The sequence below is a fragment of the Myodes glareolus genome, chromosome 9, assembly GCF_982192425.1.
Source record: "Myodes glareolus chromosome 9, mMyoGla1.1, whole genome shotgun sequence".
NCBI lineage: Eukaryota > Metazoa > Chordata > Mammalia > Rodentia > Cricetidae > Myodes > Myodes glareolus.
In genome coordinates, this window is record NC_142034.1 from 46981956 (window position 1) to 47004467 (window position 22512).

At 46.9% G+C, this 22512-nt stretch overlaps 1 protein-coding gene and 1 pseudogene across 1 annotated transcript in view; one reads left to right on the forward strand and one right to left on the reverse strand.

Moving 5' to 3' along the window:
* Nucleotides 1-22512, forward strand: part of Nxn (nucleoredoxin) — a 144037-nt gene that overhangs the window by 51779 nt on the left and 69746 nt on the right. The window lies entirely within an intron of this gene.
* LOC125390828 (small nuclear ribonucleoprotein Sm D2 pseudogene) lies at nucleotides 19136-19498 on the reverse strand (annotated as a pseudogene).

Sequence of the window (22512 nt, forward strand, 5' to 3'; positions counted from 1 at the left end):
CCCAGGAGACCATGGCCCACAGAATCAACTAAGCAGGGCTTCTAGGGGCTCACAGGGACTGAGCCAACAATGACAGAGCCTGCATGGGTCTGCATTAGGTCCCTGCATATGTTTTGTCGCTTGGTGTTCTTGTGGACTCCTGACAGTGGGAGTGGGGGCCGACTCTGGCTCTTTTGCCTGCGCTTTGGACCTTCTTCCTCCTCCTGGACTGTCCTGTCCAGCCTTGATGTGAGGGTTTGTGCCATACTGTAACTTGTTATGCTGTGTTCGGTGGGTATCCCCGAGAGGCCTGCTCTTTTCTGAAGAAAAACAGAGGTGGAGTGGATCTGGGGGAGAGGGGAGGTGGGAAGGGTGGCTGGGAGGAGTGGAGGGAAGGGACACTGTGGTCAGGATGTATGAAAGAACCATAGTCATAAAAACAAACAAACAAACAAACCCAGGAGGCCGGAGCTACTGTTCAATGATAGAACTCTTATGCAGCATGCACTAGTAATGAGGGGGGTGGGGGCAGAGGTCTCCACAGCTTGTTCTGAACACGGAGATTCGGGAACTTCCAACGCCATCTGGATGCGTTGCTTGGGAATGTCAGGCTCTGCATGCCCCCGTCAGTGGACACGTTCAGACAGGTGCGGCGTGGCCAGCTGTCAAGAGTACTGTGGGGGAAATTCCTCCTTTGAGTTCCGGGGGGCCTCGAAGCCAGGGCAGGTGTTCTGCCCCCGGACTCCATCTCGATTTCGCTTCCCCCTCTTGTGCCCTAGCTCAGTCAGAGACACTGTGGGGCCGAAAGCAGTGGAGGGCCTCACCTGAAGACCCCGGCTGTCCCCACAGCCCTGGGCTCTCTTCAGAGCAGCCCATTTCCTTCCCCATCTCTGTTGAGAGTCACATCGCCCGCCCCCGCCAGTCTTCAGCTCTGTGTAACTGTAGCTCTTGCCTGCTTATCTCAGGCAGGCTTTTTTTGCGTGCTAGATGGTTAGCAGGTGAAAGTAATTGACGCCTAAAGTGTGAATGAGGCTAGTTCTTTGATGAATGTTTGTGTTTTAAAATGAACGAGGCTTGAGGGTTGCTAGGGGCCAGGGAAGCAGGGGAATGGGAGTTAGTGTTTGATGGAGACGGGGTTTCCGGCTGGGAAGATGGGTCGCTCTGGAGCAGATGGCACTGCCAATACACAATACACAATGTCACTGGGCTGTGCACATCTCAGTGGTGAAAATTGCGTTATGTGTATTTTGTCACAAAAATTTAAAAAATCAGCCAGACATGGTGGAGTGTGCCTGTCATCTGGCAGGAGGATTCGGGGTTTCAGGTCATTTCCAGCTACAAAGTGAATTTGAGGTCCACCTGGGATATATGAGATGTAATCTCAAAAAAATGAGGGGAGGGGAGGAAGGGAGAGGGAGGGGGGAGAGAGATAGCTCACTCACATTATCAAGAGATCACAGAATTGTGGGGAGGCAAGCCCTCTTCAAACACCTGTCTCTAACACCCCCTCCCCATACATCGAGCTGTGGAAGTAAGCAGGTAGACGCAGCAGCCAACTTTACGGCTCAACCTTGGGTCTGAGACCCTGGGCCCTGGACTGTCTGGACTGCTGGTGACCAGGGCCTGCAGATGGTCCTCTCTGGTTCCTTCCTGTCAGCTTTCCACTCTCCTGTCGTCTCTGCGTCCACCTCCTTTCTTCATGCCCTGTCCACGTGTGAACTGCTCAGCAGTTCCTCCAGGCATCAGCAGCCACGGCTAGGTTGCTTGGGGATTCTGCCTCTGTCAGATGGGACCAGATTGGGTGTCAGGATACTAGGGTTGGGAAATAGGCTTTGGCTATATAGGCCTGGCTTGTTCCATGGCAGGCATCTCGCCGGTAGGAGGGTCCCTGGGATAGATGGGGTAGTGGCACCACACTTGTGCTACCCAGCAGGTTCAGGTGCTGGGGGTGAGTGGGTCTGAGGCCGACGTGGGCTGCCACCCCTTTAACTGATGAACAGGTGCACCCAGCACCTGCCTTACTGATTCTTCAGCAGGCAAACGGTGGTTCCTTGGAGGCCAGGGCCTGGAGCTCAGGACTGGATGCGGTTTGCAAGAAGGGCTGTTTGGGTACCTGTGTTGGGTCCTGGGAGCCAGGCCCTAGCAGCCAGGCCTGTGCTGCTGGTTGACCTCCCCAGCTGTCAAGCAGTTGCAGATTCTTTGGTGCACTGGGTTTGGGAACTCATCCCGGGCTGTTGAGAAAGCTCAGTTTTGGGGTCAGGAGGTGGGCCCAGAGTGGCTGAAGCAGCAGTCCCAGCAGGGAGGAGCTCACACCGTACCAGGCCATGGGCACTTTCCCTGGAATTCAGGCCCGGGGATGCCGTGCATTCAGGTTTGCCCTCGGCTCTTGTTCAGTGGCCACGGCGCTGTGATGCCCTTGGCACCCTGCTGCCACCACCTCCACTGTGTTTCCCGTTCAGCCTCCACTGCTAGTGAGGGTAGGCAAGGAAAGACCACTTTGGAGTCTGTAATGGTCCTGGTTCTAGTTTAATTTCTGTGACTGTGATGAGACACCCTGGCTAAAAAGCAGCATGGGGAGGAAGGGCTTATTTGCCCTGCAGTTCCAGAGTGCCACCCATTACTGCGGGGAAGTCAAGGCCAGGACTTAGAAACGTCACGTCACAGTCGACAGAATAAACACGTGCATCCTGGCTTGCTCTGCACTCCGCTAGCTAGCTTCGTTTACTAGCGTATGCATGCGTGCGTCTGGGGGTGGGTGGGTGCGTGAGCGCACACGCGAGTGCATGCATGTGTATTCATACATGTGTGCATGGGGCGTAGAAAAGAGAGAGAGAAAGGTTAGGGGACAGGTAGATCAGATGACAACTTGGGGGACTCAGTTCTCCCCTTTTACCACTTGGGCCCTGGGGCCTGAACTCGGGCAGTCACACTTGGCTGCAAGGCTTTTTACCTGCTCAGTCATCCTACTGGCCCTAGCCTTCTTCACTCTTACACATCTGGGGCCCTAGCCGTGAAATCATGCCACCAACATGCTGGGTGGGCCTCCTTACCTCAACCAACAGTCAAGAGAATCCCCACAGACCAAACTGATCTAGATAATTCCTCAGAAAGCCTTTTCCCCAGCTGATTCTATGTTGAGTCAAGTTGATAGCTAAAACTAACCAGCACAGCTCCATTGCCGCTACGCCAGGGGAGGTAGCATAGATTCCTTCCAGCTGACCCGCAGGATGAGCCTAAGCAACCTGCTTATATAGCCCAAGAAGAGCTATTTGGGCCACACCGTCATTTGTTTGCCCAAGCACAGTTCAGCATCTAGCACCAATCATAGCAACTGAGGCTTGTATTATGGACCGAGCATGGCCTTGCTACCGGCCATAGCACTCACTCAGCCAGTGGGGCGGGTTTCTCTCTACTAAAGTGGGCATGGTTCATGCAGGCTTGTGATAGCAAAAAGATTGTTTAGACTGTTCAGACCGTCCTGGCTGGGGCTGTGCTTCAGGGGCCTGGGCAATCAGCTGCAGTGTTTTGCATAGTTGTCTCAAAGCGCTGGTGTGGTGCTCCAGACGGCCGGTGGCATAGGGTGGCCTGGCTGGCTATTGGACTGATAACTCCTTTTGCTCTAGGTCGTTTGGGCAAGAAGGAAGAGTCCAGTAGCTGCTGACTAGGGAGCCAAGGTAGCCAAGGGTTTTCTTATTTAAAGCAAATGAACATCGAGGGTACTTGCAGTACACACAGAAGGGGCATTGTTAAGAGCTGTTCTGACAGATTTTAATGCTGTTTTCCCAGTGCCTAACACCTGCTCAGTGCTGGGAGAGTAGCGTTTCGCCGCCATATCTCAGTGGTGCTTCCCTGGAAGGCAAACCTCCAGCATATGGGCCTGTGGGAAGATATCCCAGATCCAAACCTCAACAATGACTCTTTAAAAATTCAAGAGCAGGGCTAAACTACACAAACTATTGCATATTTTTTGTCTGCTGTACATGAGGATCCTGAGTCATCACATATGCATTGGAATCGCCATTAGTACACATGGCCGTATACTCGCGTCTGATCCCAGTGCTGAGCAGACCTGAAGTTCTTGGACAGTTCTCTTGGGAGCGTCTGACAGTATGTGTTGGAGGTAGTCTGGTGTCTCTCTCTGGGTGAGAGTGTAAACTCTTTGAAGATAGGCATCATGGGTCCCTAACTCTCCGTTTTATCCTTGGGGTACCATGCAGTATCCAGAAGGCTGTAGGTGAATTCTTAAACAATGAATTAGAGTACATTGTTGAATGTCTCATTTTCTGATTTTCATTCAGATACAATGTCTCTTAAAATTGCAAATTCACAGTTGTTTCCTTTAAAGTCGCTAACTGGGGGTTGGAGAGATATCTGAGCCAGACCGGCAGACCCTTTGGATTCCCAGCACCCACATCCAGAGGCTGACAGCCACCTGGAACTCCAGCTCTAAGGATCTCTAGATCTAGGGATCTCTAGGCACCCTTCTCTGGTCTCCAGGCATCAGCATTCACGTGCATGTACACGCATACAGCTGCACACATATACACATAATTAAAAACAAAACAAAATAGAAAACCAAGATACATATTTTTTAATACTCCCCAAACTGGCCATTGTGGTACATGCCTGTTTTTCCAGTACTAAGGTAAACAGAGGCAGGAGAAATTTGAGTTCCAGGTCAGTGTGGGCCATGGAAAATGTAAATGAATAAATATCCCTAAATATATACAATTCCATGTCAGCTACAAATAACTATATATCAAAAGGGTAGTGGTACATGCCCTACTCATAGCACTCCCGGAGGCAGAGGTAGGAGTTCAAGGCTAGCCTGGGCTACATAATGAGTTCTAAGATAGCTGGTCATTGTCATCTTCTTCTTTTCCTCCTCCTTTTCCTCCTCCTTTCCCTCCTCCTTTCCATCCTCCTTCCCCTCCTCCCTTCTCTCTCTCTCTCTCTCTCTTCTTCTTCTTCTTCTTCTTCTTCCTCTTCTTCCTCCTCTTCCTTCTCCTCCTCCTCCTTCTCCCTTCTCCCTCCTCCCTCCTTCTTTCTCCTCCTCCTTCTACTTTACTTATTATGTATATAGTGTTCTTCCTGCATGTGTTCCTGCAGGCCAGAAGAGGGCACCAGACCTCATTACAGATGGTTGTGAGCCACCATATGTTTGCTGGGAATTGAACTCAGGACCTCTGGAAGAACAGGCTGTACTCTTAACTTCTGAGCCATGGATAACTAGTCTTTTTAATTTTATTGTAAGTCGGGTATGGTAGCGTACACTTTTAATTTCAGCATTCAGGAGGCATAGGCAGAGATGGAACTCTGTGAGTTTGAGGCCAGTGTAGTCTACATAGCGAGACCCAGTGTATTAGTCAGGGTTCTCTAGAGTCACAGAACTTAGGGAATGATCTCCCACTCCTTCTACACATATATATGTATATATATACATATACACACATATATACATATATGTGTATATATACACATATATGTATATATGTATATGTGTGTATGAAATTTATTGAAATGACTTACAGGCTGCAGTCCATCTAATCCAACAATGGCTAGCTTTGAATGGAAAGGTCAAGAATCTAGAAGTTGGTAGTCCTATGAGGCTGGGTGTCTCAACTGGTCTTCTGAATATGCTGGAAGCCCGAAGAAGTGGGCTCAATGCCATTAAAGAAATGGATATGGCTGGGCAGTGGTGGTGCATGCCTTTAATCCCAGTATTCAGGAGGCAGAGACAGACGGATCTCTGTGAATTTGAGGCCAGCCTGGTCTACAAAGTGATTTCAGGACAGCCAGGGCTGTTACACAGAGAAACCCTGTCTCAAGAAACAAAAAAGGAAGGAATGAAGGAAAGAAGGAAGATAGGAAGGAAAGAAAGAAAAGTAAAGAAATGGATGCGCTAGCAAGGCGAGGCCAAGCAGGCGAAGAGCAAACCCTTCCTTCTTCCCTTGTCCTTACATCGGCTTCCAGCAGAAGGTGTGGCCTGGATTAAAGGTGTGCCTTCTCACCTCAAAATTTGGAATTAAAGGTGTGTGTCATTCCACCTCAAGATCCGGGTCAAAAGCCTGTGCTTTCCAGTCTCAAGATCCGGCTCAAAGGCATGTCCTCTTTCCGCCTCTCATCCAGATCACAGGTGTGCCCTTCCTTTCTGGATTGTAGTTCATTCCAGATAGAGTCACGCTGACAGCCATGAATAGCCAGCCTCAAAAACAAAACAATTATTTTATTTATGTGAAAGAGTGCTTTGCCTAATGTGTACCATGTATGTCTGGTACCCATGGAAACCAGAGAGGGTGTCAGATCCTCTGAAACTGGAGTTACAGATGGTTGTGAGCTGCCATGTGGGTGCTGGGAATCAAACCAGGTCCTCTGGAAGAGCAGCCAGTGCTCTTAACCACTGAGCCATCTCTTCAGTCCCCACCCCCTTTAAGTGTATATTAAAAGATGCGACTGGGGTCAGCAAAATGACTCAGTGGGTGGAGATGCCTGCGATCAAACCTGATGTCCGCAGTTTCATCCCAGGAATCTGTGTAAAGGACAGAACTAACTCCTTCAAGTTGTCTGCTGCTTTCCTTCTGTACCATGACATAACACATATGCATGTGCATATGCCTACACCCAAATAAATAAATACATTTAAGAAATCAGTTGTCTATAAAAATACTTTAGGGGCTGGAGAGATGGCTCTATGGTTAAGATTACCATTTGCTACTCTTCCAGAAGAACCAAGTTCAGGTCCCAGCACCCGTGACGAGTGGCCTGACATCACTTGTAATTCCAGTTCTAGGGGATCCAATACATACATGTGGTATACAGACATACACACACATAAATAAAAATAATTTTAAAAACCTGAAAGTTAATACATTTAGTATGTTTTTAATTTTTGAAATAATACATACTTTCTGTAGAATTTTTTGGGGGGGCTTTAGAATCATTTAAATAGCATGGTAATTATTGTTTCTTAGAAACTGGAAAGAAATTATCCATGGACTGTCTGATCCTGGTGCATTTTTCGGCAGGTGATAATTTGACATTGTGTGGACAGTCTGTGAATTTTTATCCTTAAGTTTTTCTTTTTCCTCTTAAATTAGTTTTGTTTTGGTTTTTGGTTTTTCAAGACAGGCTTCTCTGTGTAGCCCTGGCTGTCCTGGAACTCACTCTGTAGACAAGGCTGGCCTCAAACTCAGAGATCTGCCTGCCTCTGCCTCCTGAATGCTGGGATTAAAGGTGTGCACCACCACCACCCAGACAGTTTTTATTCTTTTATATTTCCTTCTGAGATGATCCAGTTCATCCAAATGAACCCCTACTGGTAGAATTTTGAGAATAATTTTGTGAATTTTGAGAATAGCTTTATAAGTGGGGGTTTTCAGGCTTAGCCAGGCTATGAAAGAAGGGATTAATGTGGCAGGGTGCCAGGTGAAACCCAGGTGACCAGAGATGCAGGACCCTAATCCCGGGGGGGCGGGGAGTAAAAAGGGATGTGTTAGGAAGCACATCCCACATAAGAATCTGAGACTCTTCTGGAATGAGGTGCTGAATAGAGTAAGGCTTTAGGTCGTGTGTGGAAATGGCCTGGAGCTCCCGTTTCCTCCAGCCTTATCTAAAGTCTCCTTAAAGGCTGCAGTGCAGATAGCCATTGCTGCTACGTCATGCCAGCCTATCATTTGGGAGGTGGAGCTATGCTGCTGGCAGTCTTGCTTAACTCACTTAGGTAATGGTGATTGCTAGTGCGTACCTCAGGGTTCTTGGGATTAGATGAGATGGGCCTGGCAAAAGTCCTCACGCCCACCTAATGGCTATTGACATGACTTTCCCATACTGAATACTGGAAAAGTACCCATTGGGGATACGTTAAACAACTGGACAGAGGCTCCGCTTTGAGGACTCCTTGCCTGTGGTGAAGACACAGAGGCAGAGTGAGTTCAGGGAGCCCATAACTTGGAGAGTCCCCTGGGTGTAAGCAGGCAGAGACAGTGGGGCGGACTGAGTCCAGAAGAGACACCACGTGAGCCGTGTGTGAGGTCATGAGCGATCCAGGTATTGTCTGAGTTGGGGCGTAGATGAGTTCACCTATAAATAAAAAAAGGCCAAGAGTGCCCCTGGCAGTCTCAGCCTTTGGGGATGGGCAGAGGCACAAGTGTGAGAGCCAGGAGAAGTGAGGGGGCCATTCCCTGAAGAGTGGAGGGTGGTGCTTCCAGGTGGCAGAGTGGACTTTGCCATGAGAATGCATTGGTAGCCTTATGGAGAGAAGATGACCATTAGGCCACATCACCTAAGAACAGAAATCCACCCGCAAGGAGCAGCGGAGAAAGCTGGGGAGAGAAGAGGCTGTGGGGAAGGAGAAAGAAAACTAGAGGGGCCCAGGTCTCACCAGGGCTTTTCATCCCAGCGTTGCCTTTTCTCTGGCTGGATTTAGGGAGTATTTAAGCTGCCATCTTCTCTCACTTTCCCCCTGACGGAATGTAACAAAAGAAAATAACCTTCATCAAGACCAGCCGTCTGGCCCTGAGTTTGGCATCTGTGTTTGTGGCACAAAAGACCAGGTCCAGCACAACCCCCTTTTCATTCTTTGATTACAAGAAAAGAAAAGGCCCTGGTGTTTGAGGAGAGGTGACAGTGTGTTTTCTGGTGGCTCGTTTGTTTGCTTTTGGCTCGTCTTTATATAGGCTGTTTGCTGATTTAGACACGAACCTTGTTTTGTTTTGTTTTAAATGACAGCGATTCTTCACTTAAGCTATAAGTGAATTCCTGTTGTGTGCCAGGCCCTTTCCATGAAGCAAGAGCTCCATAAACTTTGTCTTATTATTCATGAAGAGCCGATGCCAGCATGTCAACATTTTCCACCACTTGCGTGCTCTTCCCTTTGTTTGGGATGTGAGTTCCACCCTTGTCTGTTCTGTGTCCCTGAGACTAAGCTTAGCCATCATGTTCTTGCAGCCTCAGAAGCTGGGCTTGGTGGCCTCTGCCTGCAATTTTAGCACTCAGAAGGCTAAAGCAGGAGGATCTAAGTTTGAGGCCAGCCTGGGCTGCATACTGAAGCCTTCCATAAGATAAAATAATATAAACAATTTTTTAAAAAGGAACATTAGCCCCTCCTTCCTGTATCACCAGTGACATTCTCTTACAGAGGTGGGACCTGGGTCTTTTTCTCCAGGACATTGAACAGAGCAGGAAAATCCTTCTACAGTAGGTGAAATAGTGAGGTGGGTGTGTGCCAAGTCCTTGACGGCCTGTAGTCATCATCAGCCCTCAAGTTCAGAAAGGACAGAGAGTGGCATACCTCAGAAGTAAGATGGTGGCCTGATCAGAAAGAGTAGGGGCAGGCTCAGGAGGGCCAGTCAGAGCTGGGCGGTTGCCACAAATGTCACCTGGGGCCTGACTTTAGTTTCAGGTATTCAGAGACTTGGAGCCACAGACACGGAGCACCCCGTCGCCATGTTCACGCGAACCAGCCATTCCGTTGGAGGCAAAGTCGGTTTGATTTGTTACTCCGGCATGTATCTCAGAATACACAGGAGTGTCTAATAAATGTGATTCATGGCCAAAGATAAAGACCACTGAAAAGATCTGCCTGCAGCTTGGTTTGCAAACTTCCAAGGAAGAGATTAGAGTGGTGACCAGCCTTGACGCCTGTTGGCTGCTATAATTTATGAGCGTACTGTAGGCCTTCCTGCTGCGCAGTGCTCGGGACAGTGCAAACTGGGGGGTCTTTGGGTGCTTGGTAGCTCAGGTAGCTGGGGTGTAATTTCGCGGTCACCAGGAGGGACTGTCTTCTGTCCACTTCCTGGAATCCTTCTGGTTTGATTTGATTTGTAGGGGTTTTGTCATAGAACAGGACTGAGATTTTAACCCAGGACCTTGCACATGCGTGCATGCTCCAACACTGAGCTACATTCTCGGCCTTCCTTAGTTTTAAAGTTTTGGATGTTTGTTTCATTGCCTGTTTTTTTTTTTTTTTCAGTTCGGTAAACTTGAAATTTAATACGTTGATCTTACTTAAAACAAGAGCGTTAACCTTTAGTCATTTCCAAAAGCCCCTGCAAGGGAAGGTTGTGTTCTAAGCTCATTTCACTTCAGCGGGGTGAGAGCAGAAAAGGCTAAGACGCATCCCGAGCCACAGGGACCGCGGTGCTTATCACTCCTTGTGGTTGCTTCTGTTTGATGCCGTGCTTTCTGGAAGATGCAATTTTCTGCTTCCATTTCTGTTGTCGACATGCCAGGGTTTCCAGCAGAGTGGGCCTCGAGTTTTGCCGGCGGTTACTTTTCTTTGGAAGCAATTCAAATAAAATCACCATTCTGCTTCTCCCCTTTCATTTGACATTTGACTAAAACAATGCTCTGGCAGCTAGACTGGGGCTCTTAAGAGCGTCAGTATTTCTCCTCCCGATCTTTGCCTTTCAAGAAGTGCTTTTTTTACAATGCGGTTTAAAATTGAGCATAGAAATAAAAACACAGAGCTGATTGCTTGGAGACCAAAACTCCAAGGGACAAGGATAAAACAAGTTGTGGGTATGTGGATGAGCCTGGACGTCAGCTCTGACCTGTGAGTGCTCACTGGCTTGGGCCTCACTTGCTTATCCTGGAATCTGTCCCCTTGCTTAGCTTATTGTCATGTTCAGTTTCCAGCCCTGGGGGTACCCGTTATCTAATTGAGTGCAAGTTCGTGTTTTTTCAGCAGGGACTTTCATTTAACCATATCCTGAGATCTCTTTAATTTTATTTTATATTAATATTGTAATAAAATCCAGATAGATGGCAGACACTTAGGAAACTTTTCTTTCTTTCTTTTCTTTTCTTTTCTTTTTTTTTTTGTGTGTGTGTTTGTGTGTGTGTGTGTGTGTGCGTGCATTGGTGTTTGACCTGCATGTACGTCTGTGTGAGGGTGTCAGATCCCCTGGAAGTGGAGTTAAAGACAGTTTTGAGCTGCCATGTGAATGCTGGGAATTGAACCTGGGTCAAATAATTAAGTAAAATTAGGAGACAGGGATCTGGTTAAAGTGCTTGCTGCTCAATATGGGAACCTTAGTTTGATTTCCAGTACTTGTGCAAAAGCCATGTGTAGCCGGGCAGTGGTGTGGCACACACCTTTAATCCTAGCACTTAGGAGGCAGAGACAGGTAGACCTCTGAGGTCAAGGCCAGCCTGGTCTACAGAGTAAGTTCCAGGACAGGCTCAAAAAAAAAAAAAAAAAAAAAAAAAGAAAGAAAGAAAGAAAGAAAAAGAAATGCCGTGTGTGGCGGTAAAATCCCAGTGTGGGGAAGTGAAGACAGGAGGATCCCTGAGACTTGCTGGCAAACTGGTCTAGCCAAATCTGTCAAACCCCCTGTTCAGTGAGAGACTCTGTCTCAAAATTAAGATGGAATGGGCCATCAAGATAGCTTAGTGGAAGGCCAGGCATGGTGGCACATACATGCTTTTAATCCCAGCACTCAGTAGGCTGAGGCAGATCTCTGTGAGTTCACTTACCACTAATCCTGACAGCTTGAGTTTAAACCCCAGGTAGAACAAGATGGACCGTGAGAATTGCTTCTCGTGTGTACATGGCATGTCTCTTCCTCCATTTTTCTCCACCTCACCTTTTGAGACAACCTATGAAGCTGGCGCTAATCTTTTTTAACTACATTGGCTGGCCAGGGCCCCCCAGGATCACCTGTCTCTACTATGTAGCACTAGGATTCTCACTGAGCCCTGACATGCCCAGACTTTACATGGTTTCTGGGGACCCCAGCTCGAGTCTTTATGCTTGCACCCACTTGAGCCATCTCCTGGTTTGCCACTGTTTTCGGTAGTAGTGGAAGTAATACCTGTTCCTACTACTGGAAGGACCAAGGAAAAGATGCCAGGCCAGAAGAGTTCTGTGACGACGTCTGTCATCTGCTCAGGGTGCGTGGACATCGTGGGCATTAGAGCACATATTCCATTTTACTTTCTCCTTTGTTTTCGTGTTGAGCCGTGGTATCGCTGGCACCCTGACCAAATCTTCCTTCCCCATGTGTACTGGCTTGTGTCCTACAGTCTCTAGAGGCAGGATAAGGGCCAAAAGCTTTATCTGTAATCACTTCTGTTTTGAATCAGCTAAGCTAAGGGCCAAGGTCTTGAGGCAAAGAGAGCACTGGAAACCAGAAAGCTGATAAGCAAATGGATTTCCAAAATGCAGCCAGGAAACCTTGCTGTTCCAGAGGTAGGTCTTCAGATGTTATTTTTGTTTTATTTGATTATTGTTTTTAAAAACTATTTATTTTAACTATTTTTAAAAACTCTTTCTTGATTATTTATTTATTACATATATAATGTTCTGTCTGTATGTATGCCTGCAGGCCAGAAGAGGGCACCAGATCTCATTATAGATGGTTGTGAACGCTGGGAATTGAACCCAGGTCCTCTGGAAGAACAGCCAATGATCTTAACTGCTGAGCCATCTCTCCAGCCCCTTGATTATTATTTTTAATAGATGAGGTCTTGCATAGTCCAGACTGCTAACTTCAAACACCCATTTTAACTGAGGATGACTTGAACTGATCCTCATTCCTCCACCTCCAGAAATGCAAGTGTACTCCACCACATCTGGTTTTATGTGTTGGGAGATTGAAGCCAAGGCTTCATGCATGCTCGGCAAGCAGTTTACCAATGGGAGCTACATACAGCCTTCGGATGTCCTCTTGATGACTGGTCTTACAGGGTCCTGGCAGTGTCTTGATTAGTAGCTGTTTGCTCTTCCGTATTTTATAAAACCAAGGGAAGGATTTTTGGTGATTCTACATTTTCTCTTCAACCACTTCTCTCTGAAAAGAAGTTAGCGCGTACAGTCTTCACATTCTTGATTCAACAAGTGTCAGGTCGAAGATGTGTAGAGACTTACTGAAGGACCTGGTAGGTTTTGTTTTGTTTGGAACATTTTTTGTTTTCTTCTTCAAGACAGGGTTTCTCTGTGCTATCCTGGAACTCACTCTGCAGACCAGGCTAGCCTTGAACTCACAGAGATTCACCTGCCTCTGCCTTCCAAGTGCCAGGATTAAAGACGTGTACCACTACCGCTCGGCTAAGGACCTGGTAGTTTTTAATCTGTGATCCCAGAATTTGAGAGGCTGAAGCAGGAGGATTGATGACAGTCTATGGCCAGCCCAGCTACATAGTGAGTTCTCAGCGTGAGACAGTGTCTAGGAAAACAAGGGAAAAAAAAAAAAGATAAATGGAGAGAAAATCTCATCTGTACAGCATGAACAGATTTTTTCTTACCAGCATTTGTTTAACAATAAAACCACATCCATAGTATTTTCCATTGTATTAAGCATTGTAAATAATTTAGAGAGGATTAAGGTATTTTGGGAGATGGGAGATTAAAGTATTTTGGGGCACGTGAGAGCATGATGTCATTTTATATGAAGCACTTGAATGTCTCCAGAGTTGGGTATTTCCTGCACTGGGGAATCCATCCCCTGTGGATCCCGAGAGATGATGGTATTTGTGTTCAGAACGTTTATCCAGATTGTTCTGGTGACCATAAACGGGGTAACTCCAACATAAATCTTCCATATGTTCAGAATGTCAAAAACCAGATCAAATGATAAACCAAGGGTTGGGAAGGATATTTCTAACATATATGACAGAGATTGGGACTGCTTGGTTTTCTGTTTTTTTTTTTTTTCCTTGAGGCATTGAAGGCTTTTAAAGTCAATTTGAGTAAAGAATTTGAACAAAGAAATATAAACCTACTTATAAAAGATACCTGGTTCCACTTAGAATGAAAGAAGTGTAACTAATGAAATACAATATGTGACTATTGGGTTGGCAAAAGGAGCATTTGATGACATACAGAGCTGGCAAGAGTCTGTAGAGGCAGGCGCGCACGGGTAGAGCATAAACTGACACGAATTCTTTGGCAACACTGCTCAGAATTAAAAATCTATGTAATCTGAACTACTAGTCCAATTTCTAGGGGTTTATCCAACACATCTTACAAATATAAACAAAAGTGTCTACAGCAATGTTCATAGATGTGGAATGTTCAAAGTGTTTATGGAAGCAACATTTGCAGCTGAAAGAAACTGTGGAGCAGACGTGCCTGTTAGTAAAGGATTTGCTAGTGAGCTGGGGGTGGAACACAGTGCTAACACGCTTGCACCCCATGCAGAAGGCCTTGGGTGTGGATTTGCTAGTGAACTGGGGGCAGACCACAGCGCTAACGCACTTGCACCCCATGCAGAAGGCCCTGGGTTTGATTCCTGAATTGAGAGAGGATAAAGAAGTCTCTTTAAATTATAGTGTGTCCACAGAGTGGAATCCTGTTTGTTCAGTAAAAGATAAGCATCTCTCAGCCCTAGATACATACTTTGTTGTCTCACCTATATATGCAAATGGTTTTGTGACCTTTTAAAAAATTTTTTCTATCTGTGGGTGTTCTGCCTGCATGAGTGTTTTACCTGCTGTGTGTGCCTGATGCCAGACGGGTGGAGAAGAGAGCTTTGGATCCTCTGGACCTGGAGCTACAGGTGCTTGTGAGCTGCCATGGGTGCTGGCAGCTGAGCCAGGGTCCCTCAGCAAGAACAGCCAGTGCTCTGAACTACCGAGCCATCTCTCCAGCCCTAAATCTGTGATCTTTAAATGTTTTTTCTTTGTCAGCCTAGCAGTAATAAGTTGGTAACTGGCTTAACTATTTAAAAGGTTAAGGCAAAGGGTAATTATACGCGCGCGCGCACGTGTGTGTGTGTGTGTGTGTGTGTGTGTGTGTGTGTATGTGTGTATTTTGTATGCAGGACCAGCTATATAAGAAGCTAATAAGGGGGTTGCTTCTGAGAGTTGAACTAGGATCTGGGGAGACAAAAAGAATTTAACATGAAAATTTTTGCCATGTTTATTTTTGTGTTTATAATTAGGAAAAATTACAAAAATTAATTAATTTATAGACTTAATGTAGTCATAGTTAAAAAAAATCTCAAAGAGAAGGCAAGGCCTGGCTTTTATTGTTAAAAGTTTAGGGTAGGTGGGGCATTGGTGACTCGTGTCTTTAATCTCAGCACTTGGGAGGCAGAGGCAGGCTGAACTCTGAGCTCAAGGCCAGCCTGGTCTATAGAGCAAGTTCCAGGATAGCCAGGGCTACACAGAGAAACCGTGTCTCGAAAAACAAAAACAAAACAAAAATCTTGGGTACCACGGGGGAGACAGAAACATAATGTTCACAAAAAAAAAAAAAATGCCTTGAACAGTCTCAAAGCTACATACCGAGTGCAGAGCAATAAAATTGAACACACATGTATGGTGGGAACTCAGAGTCCTTTGAGAGTACGCAGAATGGAGTTAACTGGCAATATACTTTAAAAATCTTCTTTAAAACTAAAAACGATAAGCGTGAGAAGGGCACTTTCTTTAGGTCCAGAGCCCCTCAGAATGTGAACGCTGACCTCCCCAGGACTTCTGCCAGCCGGGGAGCTTTTTGTTTTTTTTTTTTTTTGTTGGTCTGCACTAGCGCTCAGTGAGGCTGTGTGGGAAAGACTAAAGGCCCCGCCTACATTGCCCATTCGACAGCGGATCAGAGGCGCCCAGATGAACCCCCTTCCTGTTTCTACGTGAAAAAGCCAGTCTGAGTTTGCAAGTGACTACAGATGAAGTAATCGAGGGCAGAAATGATTGCCCTGACCCTCACAGGCAATAGGATTGCCAGAAGAATCTGGAAACAATACTGGCCACATTTGTTGGCCTCCATTCATCAAAGCAATATTATTGTGTGTAGAAAGTATTTTTTGAAAAAAAAATCATCAATTCTGAGTATTTGTAGCAACTGAATGCTTAACTTGGAACCAATGATAAATTCCTTAAAAAGAAGAAAAAGAAAAAAACAGCATCATGCTCTGGGGGCTTTAAAGACATTCCCACAGCATTTGGAAGACATTTCACCATCGATCCATGCCACTTAGAAAGATTAGAATTGGAGTCATGGGTTGTTTGATTTAAAAGATGTGGCATGCGGTTACAACCTGGAACCGGACTCCTTAGAAGAAACACTGGTTTTTGTTCATCTTCTCTGGGAACGCTTCCCAGTGGGTAGGTAAAATGCCATTTAAGATGATTTTTCTCTTATCGAGTAACCTGCCTGCATGGTGGGAATATCTCAGAGATGCTGTTGTACAATATCTGTAGAGATGTAGCCCTTGGAGGGGCATCACTTGCTAACATCTCCTAAGACAGGTGTCATTTGCTGTGAGCTGCTTTGTGTTAACCCCCTTCATCTGCGGTCCCCACGGGAGTTCAAGACTCGTGTCCTTTGGAACCTAGCTATCAAACCTTCGTGTTTCATCCCCGCCAAACCACAGCAGGAACAGAGCAGCGCTGGGTTCTGTGTGCAGTCAGTTTCACAGCAGGGTCTCCATGCCTTTATTGTTTCTCTCTTGAGTGCAGGGCTGTCAAAATGTTATTTAGAGGCTGTATTCAAAGGCACACAATAACTCCGTCCCTTTGGTATCACTGAGAAAGGAATACAATGTCTTCTACTCTTTGATACTGAATAGTGGCGCATTCTAGGATTCCAGTAGGATCGGGAGATATTTGTATGTGAGTATTTTTGTTGTGGCTAGTTTAGTCTTGTTATGTAGTGCTGGCTGGTCAGGAACTTGCTGTATAGACCTGGTTGGCCATGAACTCATAGGGATCCACCTGTCTCTGCCTCCCACAGTGCTGGGATTAAAGGCGTGCACCACAGCCCAGCCTCGGAATTTGGTCCATAGAGCTCAGGTTAGCCATGTTTTCATAATCCTCCTGCCTCTGCATCCAGAGAGCTAGGAGCATAGGGAAGGAGCATTTGCATTGTTAAATTTTACCATGCCTTAAAGATGTTAAAACAGAAAGACAAAAATCCTCCAGGATGTTTTAAAATGTGTGTGTGTGTGTGTGTGTGTGTGTGTGTGTGTGTGTGTGTGTGTGTGTGTGACAACCTGGGGGAATTGGTTTTCTCTTGGGGATTGAGCAGGTCATCAGCTTGGTGGCACTTTTAACTACTGAGCCATCTTATTAGTCCCAAATCTGAGACTTGTACAATTTCTTTTTTTCTGTGACTTAAACTATTTTGATATATGTTCTCTTCTGAACAGCAGAATTGCTGGCAGTGAATTCATTAAAAGTTCTAGACTGGTTTACAATTTTTAAAATGTGATTCCCCTCCCCCCCTTTCTCTCTCTCCCTTTCTTTGTTTTTTGTTGTTTTTAAGACAGGGTTTTTCTGTATAACAACCCTGGCTGACCTGGAACTCACTCTGTAGACCAGGCTGGCCTCAAACTCACAGAGATCGGCCTGCCTCTGCCTCTCAAGTGCTGGGATTAAAGGTGTGTGCCACCACCTCCTGACTAAGACGTGATCTCTTTTAACATCCAAAGATTTTCCAGGCTTTCTAGACCCCTTTTGCTTTTGAGGTTTGGTTTACTCACAGTGTTCTTCTGTTCCCTCGTGACTGAAGGAGCTTTCTGCTGACCCTGCAGGCCTCCCCAGGGAGTGACCTGTGTTGCGGACCACTCTGCCCTGTACTATGCAGGTTTAGCTGTGAAGGTTTCTGCTGAAGGTTTTGTCACATAGGTCACTGTGACAAAACGTGAGAAAAAAATGAAGAAAGATTCATTTTGGCTCCCAGTTTCAAATAATTCATTTGATGGCTATTTGGCCCTGTTGCTTTGGGACCCGCTGTGACGCAGCATGTCCTTGAGGGAAAGGGGACAACCTGTATGATGGAGGCAAGCAGCTCACCTCGTAGCTGCCAGGGCGCAGGCAGAGAGAAGGGAGAGGTGAGGCGTTGGAGACAGACCCAGCTCCTGTTATAGTTTATGTCTGAGTTGTCCCCACAGGTTCATGCTTTGGGTACATGTTCTTCAATTGGGATGCTCTTTTTGGAGGCTGTGGAACCTTTAGGGGGTGGGACTTGGCCGGCAGAAGTAGGGATGGATACAACATGACCAGCTGCCCCATCTTCTTATCACCATGCTGTCCATGAGGGACTCTACTCTCAGACTGTGAGCTAAAACAAACTCGTCCTTCCTGAAGGTGCTTTCTTAGGGTGTTTTGTCACATTAGTGAGAAAGTAACAAATGCACCCTTAACAGGTACTAGATAAACCTGGAGAAGTTCTGTTGATAAGGATTCCCCAACACGGATCTGGATGTGCAAGCTGCATTCCCTCTTCCTCCCCTTTGTGAGACACTGGTGAGGATCCAGTGGGCACCCGCGAGGATCCCGTGGGCACCCGCGAGGATCCCGTGGGCACCCGCGAGGATCCCGTGAGACACCCGTGAGGACCCCGTGGGCACCGGTGAGGATCCCGTGGGCACCGGTGAGGATCCCGTGGGCACCGGTGAGGATCCCATAGACACTGTTGAGGATCCCGTGGGCACCGGTGAGGATCCTGTGGGCACCGGTGAGGAAGGGTGATTTTGGCTGTAGGTGAGGATGCTGTTGTTGACGGTGTTCATGAGCTCCTCTAGAGCTGGTGTTCTGTCCTCCTCTTCCTGGAGGGCGTTAGTGTCAAGCACTGTGTGTTCTCTAAGCTACAGCTAATTCTCCCCTTGTGGTATTGGGGGCCCCTGTGCATGCTGGGCAAACAGTCTCCCGCTAAGTACACTCCAGCTCTACGGTTAATTCTTGGAGACAAAAGCTTTTTTTCTTTCTTTAAGTTTCCCTTCATAAAATGATCACTAGGCACTTAGGCACTTAATTGCTGCTCCAAGCTTGCATTGCTGTCTCTATTCCATAAAAGATGGGGAGGGTATAATAGGTCTTTTGTTCAGTTAGTAAGAAATATTTAGACTTTCAATTTTCTTCCCCAAATTTCTTCCTAAAATATTGCAGGCAGAAACAATCATCTAAATTAATAGGTAATTTTCTGGGTGTCGTAGATGCAGAGGCAGCAGGAAGAGGATGAGTAGGGGTGGGAGCGGATGTCTTCCTCCTTAATTAACTCCTTTCAGATGAGTCCTTTGTACCGTCATGTCCCCTTTGCTGGCTCCCTCCAGAATTTGCTGACCATGACCAGTGGTATGCTTTTCAATCAAGATGCTCTTCTTTGTTTTTTAGACAAAACAACAAAAAAACACAGGGTTTTATTTCCATCCCATTGGGCAGGGCTCGACAGGGCAGGGAGAGCAGGCTCTCGTGGAAGGAAGAGGCCTCTACTCTACTTGCCGGCAATGAGCGGGTTCCGTAGCACCACGATGACTGAGTCCCCGTACAGGAACATCTTGGAGATGTAGTGGTCCTTGTTGACAGGCTTGGACTTCTTCTTGCCCTTGCTACTCTTGGGGACCTCAGTCCACATCTCCTTCACATTCTCCAGCATCATGTTGCAGTGCCTGTCAAAGGCCTTCACCCGCCCCAGGAGCTTCTTGTTGTTGCGACAGTTAGTGAGCACTAGTGTGTTGTTCTTGACTGACTGTGTGAGCACCGAGAGGGGGCCTGTGTTGAATTCCTCCTCGTCCTGCTTCTGCAGCTCCTCTGGGGTCATCTCACTCTTGGGTTTATTGAGGAGACTCATGGTGGAGGTTTCATTAGCAGATCACTCCCGCCGCCACCGCATTGCTCAGGTCTCAAAATAATGTATTTTAAATTTGGTGTGGGTGTGTGTGTGTGCATGTGCGTGCACATGTGTGTGTGCATGCTTGTCTGTATGTGCACCATATCAGCATACGGTATCCTGGGAGGCCAGAAGAGGGCACCAGATCCCCAGGAACTGGAGTTACAGGTGGTTGTAGGTTGTCCACATAGGTGCTGGGAGCTGAAACTGGGTCCTCAAGAGCAGCAAGTGCTCTTATCTGCCGAGCCATCTTTCCAGCCCCTCCCTCCCTCCCTTCCTTCATCTTTCATTGGTTTGTTGGTTTACTTGCTTTCTGAGACAGAATTTTGCTATATAGCTCTGGCTGGGATGTACATTATTATATAGACTAGGCTGTTTATGATATGTAGAATTTGTAATGGTCCTAATGCTTCTGCCCACAAAATGCCACCATACTCAGCCACCACAGCACTTACAACTATCCAACAAAAAGCAATTTGAAGGTCTAGAGAGATGGCTCAGTGGCTAAAAGCTGACTGTTCTTCCCAAGGACCCTGGTTCGGTTTCCAGCACCCACAGCAGGCAGCTCACAGGAAACCTGACACTTCTTCTGGTTTCCACAGACACCTGCACTGACATGCACATATGTAAGTGCAATTTAAAAAAAAAAAACAGTTTGATTGTCACTCAGAAACTATAGTGGATTTTTTTCTTATAATGAAGGTTTCTGGCTTCTAATATGACACCAATACTAGGGATTTGTTTGTTTAACAGGTTCTTACTAAGTTGCCCAGGCTAGCCTTGAACTTACTCTGTAGCTCAGGCAGACCTTGAACTTGAAATCCCCCTGCATTGGGTGTTCAAGCCTCTGTTTCCAAGCCTGCTTGCTAGGGAACTACTGATGTTGGTTCTGTTTTTCCACCTCAGGGAAGGAAGGGCAGGTGTCTGGGAAGTGTTTGTAGAGCTCAAGGGTTGGGCACTACTGCTCTGTGAGGATAGTGCCCTCACGTAAGGCAGCCATAGTAACCGTCATCAGCCGTGCACAGCCCCGCAGCCACTTTCGTGGCCAGTGCTGTGTGTGCCCCTGTAGCAGCTCTGAGGGGGACGACGTCCCCTGTAGCAGCTCTGAGGGGGACGACGTCTTGGCAGATTTTACTTTCCTTCAGCTTTGCATTTGAAGAAGCTGCAACTCAGAGCTGTTGAGTAGCAAATGGGTAGGGATGAAGTGTGTGTGTGTGTGTGTGTGTGTGTGTGTGTGTACCAGTACTCAGGAGGTAGAGGTAAGAAGATTGTGAATTTGAGGCTACTCTGGGCTACCTAGGGAGACTCTGTCTCAAAACCAAAAATGAAGCCCCTTTTATTTTTGCTTCTCGGTGCCGGAGATGGAATCCAGGACTGTGCAGATGCTACAGAAGCACACTGCTACTGAGAGCCACGCCAGGCCTGCTCTTTATCACTTTACTATAATCCCTGTGATATGAGTAACGTAGCCTTTCGATAACTAGTCCACACTGCAAGTCACTCCCCCTTAACAAAATGCCATCACATGGACAGGCTGGCTACCCTGTGCTGTACCAGCATGGGGACAAGGGCTGAAGTGACCTTAAAATAAATACGTTACACCCACAGCTTGGGGTAGAAAGACTGAGGAAAGGTCTTTTATGATTGACCCTTCACAGTCCCTTAATCTGCACGTCCCTCCCTCTAGTCCAGGTAGCTGTGGGATAGGACGCAGCCAGCCCAGGTGCTGCTGGGCCGAGGCTGTGATGCAGGTAGACAGGGGCAGGTGCTCGCAGGGCTGACCTGCAGTGCATGGCACTCCCCAGGTCCAGTTGCCCTTCCCAGACTCGGCACAGCTCCGGGGTCCCTGTCAGATCACCAGATGTTGCTGGGCACGTCCGGACAGAGGTTGAGCTAATTCTGTCTAATTATTAAAATTCTTGGCAGGAATTCTATGTGGATCACGTCCAAAAAAATTTACATTAAAGTTAATGTTACAAGTCTGACTCGAGCCCACAAAACTGAGAAAGCTTGCAGTTCTGAGTCTTAACTCCTTATTGTCCAGGGAGAATGAACTCTTCCACAGACGAAGAGACATGAATGTTAACGGGTAGTCGTTAGGGGGTTCTGAGGGCTCAATCCAGGAGGGAGCTATCCTAACCTTTGAGTTAAGGCAGATGTCTGACTCTGTGACTGTGGCAACAGCCTGAGTTCAGATCCTGCCAAGCCACTCACAGGCTGACTTTTAGTCAGGGCCATCCTTCTCATCATCATTTCTTTGGTATTTGGGGCCTTGTGCATTTCCCCCAAGAAACCCATTAATTATTCACCTCTTTGAACCTGGTGTCCATCTAGAAAGTGGAGCTCACAGAGTTCCGAGAGTTGGCCTGAGTGTTAAACGAGCTATTAGTCAAAAACCAGGGACTGGAGAATGGTGCAGGGGTTAAGAGCGCTTGTTGCTCTTGCAGAGGCCCAGGTTCAATGTACGGCACCCACATGGTCGCTCACAACCATTCATACCCCCAGATACAAGGGATTTAATAGGCACATACTTTCATGCATGCAGATAAAACATTCATATACAGAAAATAAAAATAAACCTTAAAAAAGAACCAAACACCTGATAGAGGAGAGGAGTAGATAGCTAATATCTATGATGCTTTTCCAGCCTGGAGCTCAGCGATTAAGCTGGCCAGCGAGTTTCAGGAATCCTTCTGTCTCAGCCTCTTTCCCACTGGGACTACAGTGTGTAGCACCACACTCAGCATCTTACATGGGGTCCGTGGGTTGACTTCAGGTCTTCGTGCTTGAGAGGCAGGCATTTTTCTGACTGAGCTGATACAGCCCCAGTGTTAATTTTTTTCCTTAAGGGGCCATAGTTGTAGCTCAGTGACAGAACACTTACCCGGTGGGTGCGCGGCCCTGGGTTCCATCTCTGGCCTGTGAGAAACTTTCTGTTGCCTTCCTGCTCCGGAGTTACTGAGCTAATGGAGAGTTTACAG